This window comes from Ictidomys tridecemlineatus, chromosome 3 (genome assembly GCF_052094955.1).
Source record: "Ictidomys tridecemlineatus isolate mIctTri1 chromosome 3, mIctTri1.hap1, whole genome shotgun sequence".
Taxonomy (NCBI): Eukaryota; Metazoa; Chordata; class Mammalia; order Rodentia; family Sciuridae; genus Ictidomys; species Ictidomys tridecemlineatus.
In genome coordinates, this window is record NC_135479.1 from 107,755,790 (window position 1) to 107,759,434 (window position 3,645).

Genomic DNA, 3,645 nt, shown 5'->3' on the forward strand with positions numbered 1-3,645 from the left:
AGCTTTTAAACAAAGGGATAAATCAGCTATCATACTTTAGAAGAGACTGACACTAGCAATAATCCTCATGAGTTTTACCATGTTGTCAGATAACTTGCAATCCAAAGAACAGAAATAGATGTAAAGTCAGGGTGTTTAAAAATTCTACAAATGTGTCTATTTCCTCAAGCACCAAAATGGCAAAAATAATTTCACAAATATGTTTGTTTTTCTATAATATGTTTCCTTTGTATGGTCCCTCCAGGGACTACTACAAACATGTTAAATGCTTTTTCAGATATTTTAAATGTTATAAATTTTGGAAAGAGGCAAAAAAGGGTTGAGATAAACTCTTGAATGATGTTTTTCAAGATTATAGTGTTATTTAACTATCTTTTGAGTAATTTTTGCCTTATATATGGACACAAATCAGTGTTTAATTATTTAACAATTCATCCGACACATTGAGCCCCAAATCAGATTATCTAGCAATTTTGTTTCATTTCTCATCACCTTTAAAATTATGTCTCTACAATGTGATTCTGCAATCTTTGTAATGTTTTGAATAACCAATAAAAAAAAGAAAACCTAACCTCAAAAAAAAATAAAATTTTGTCTCTATTAGTAACTGTTTCCCTTTCATCACGTTTGAGGTTATATTAGAGATACATTTTCACATTCTAGATGGTTTACTGTGTTCTGTGGTATGATTTCAAGGTGTATACAACTTGTTTTACTTAAAAAATATGGTCTAGGTTTTAGTGTTTTTAAAAATTTCCACCTATATCTTATTAATTGAAGGAATTATAACACAAAGTCAATGATGATCCCATTTTCTAACTGTTTGCATGTTGGCATTGTGAGCAGAATGGATTTTATAAACCTCTTGCTGGTCACATGAGATTGCTTTTGAAAGCTGTCAGGCTAATGCAGGAAATCATTCTGTTTGCAGCATGGTTTCTGCATTTGCTGACTGTGCACTGGCATAGTGTCTGCTGGCATTGGACTTCCCTCTTGGGTACAGTGTTTTGAGCATTGCTGCCATTTAAATTCTTAAAATGGAATGGATTGGTTCCAAGTGGCATGATTGGTACAGGCAGACAAGTTTATCAGTGAGACTGGGGTTTGCCCTTGGTCCTAAAAGAACTATTACTTAAGTCTTAAACAATCTATCATTGTGTGAGAGCATGAGGTCTACAGCATTCATTTTATGTCTACATTACTGCAATAAGAAGACACAGGATGCTGCCACACGCATGTGGAATGCATAATTTAAACAACCTAGGTGAAACTTAGTACGATGTTGTTAACAAAGTAAAACAAAGTTAAATGTGCATTTTATGTTGATGTTCATATTTAATATTGAGGGTTTTATATACATATGATACATCACTATTATGTGAAAACTCATCTTGCCAATGTTTAAAAAAATCTATATTGAGATGCTTTCTTTTGGCACAAGATGGCACTTTAACTTCAGAGATCCAATGTAATCTCAATGAACTTTGTCATTGCAAATGGAAAACATGCAGTAGTTCATCCTCTGAAAGCAGAAACCAGACCTAGAAACGGGCAAAGAAAAGCAGAGAACAGTTTTCCAATAGAGACAGTGTTGACATTATGATGTAAGTGAGTGTGGGTGGTTGTGGGAGTGTGGGGGCAATCCCTGAAATAATCCTCTGTTTAATGAGTTTGAAAATTAGAAGGTAAGTTGATATTATTTTACAGGTGAACAAAGAACACCTCTAGAAACATTTTTCATTTTAAATCTCATGTAGTTCCTCATCAATATCATTTGCTTGAATCATGTCTAAAATACTCTATTTCAAATTAAAAAATCCGATTATTATTTTGGTATAATGCTATGTGATCAGTTACTTATAGTCTTACCACTGTTATTACTACTGCTATTATCCTGTATGTGAGCGTGTGTGTGTGTGTGTGTGTGTGTGTGTGTGTGTGCGCGCGCGCGCACATTTTCTTATTTTGCAAGTAAAGAGTGACAATTCTGGTCCCTAGCTGATTCCTTTGGGAGTTGACTGCTCTCATTTACATGCATTGTAATGTTTCTGTATCAATGCACTCTATTACTGGATATCTCCATTGTCTAGTGTTATTTAGATGTCCTCTTGGGAAAAAGCATTGAGTGGTACTGAATTTAAGATGCATGAGCTTGTCAGAGTCACTCTTGCCCTTCTCACTTCTGTATGTAGCTGAAAGCATTGTTAGCTCATGGTGTTCCTTGTTCCTCCTTTTACTGAATGATTTCAGATGTAATATATAAAATCTTTGGGACAAGTTTTTCTTATCCCTATGCTTAGTAATAGCCATTGTTAAGCCATTGTTCATTTTAAAGAAGGTGGTGGTAGGATAAAAATAGAGTGAATACTCTAGCGTTATTAGAAGTTTTATAAAATATATGCAAATTTTATTTCATTGTTATAAAGGAGAACAAAAAAGAGTGTGGTAGAGTCACAGATTAGAATTATTTAAGGACAGACAATAATTACAAAATACTCTCTTTTATTTATGTAGTATATAAAGGTTAATTGAACATTTTCATAAATATTAAAGTAGTAAAACCATTATTTAATAAGTGAAAATTTTACCTCTGCTTTCCTCAAAGGAGGTACAGAATTTCTGTCCTACCCACTTCAGAAGATCTTTTTGCTCATTCTATTTTAACTTCACATTTATAGTTATTAGTCCTTAATTGCAAGAACTGATTTCAGTCTTGCTAATTTAAGTAGGAGAGACCCGAGCTATGTGATGATATTTGACAGCTCCTGGACTCTGTCACAACCAGGGGAGTTAGGCTTGAATGTTAACACTCAGAATAAAGCCAGCAGCAGCAGCAGCACAGGATAGCATTGAGCTGACCTAGGGTGGGAATGTCGAGCTAGCAAGGGGAGGGAGATCCCCTCTCCATCCAGCTTGCCAGAAGAGGATTCTCCCACTCAGCCATTATCTCATGCTGCTCCCTCAGCATCTATGGTTCAAAGTTTAAATCACAGGATTTCATCCTAGGTACAAGTGAATAAGGGGAGTATATTTTTTTTTCCCACTTGGATAAGTGGTGCACAATGTGGAAACTATAACCATATAAAGAGGTGGCTCCAGAGATCTGGGGCAGATGTGAATTATAGGTGGCTAAAAAATGTTTTATTATTCTATTGTTTCAGAAGTAGAATTCAGAAATTGATACTCAGAAATCTGGAGGTTCAGATCTTATAAAGAACATCAGGCCAGACCTGAAGTTGCTAATATACTAATATTTTAATATTTACATTTTCTGCATTAAGATCACTTGGGAAATTTCAGAACTAACCAAGCTTATTTCATATATTAAAAATACTAATTTTAAAGTGAAACCTGTTTCATTTTAGTAGAGATATGCTCATTATGTATCCTCAAAGGCTAGAAGAATTCTTGGCACCAGGGCAAAATCAGTTGGCTTTAACGCCAGCAAGAGAGAGAGAGGAGAGAGAGAGAGAGAGAGAGAGAGAGAGAGAGAGAGCGCAAGCAAGCCTCTTGCCAGAATGAAGTTATATTTTTAAAAAATAATAATTTTATCTACTAACAATAGTATCTGCTAATAATAGATTTTATAAAGAGAAAAAACACAAAAGCCCAAAGTCCTCACAAATTTCTAATTCACACACTCAG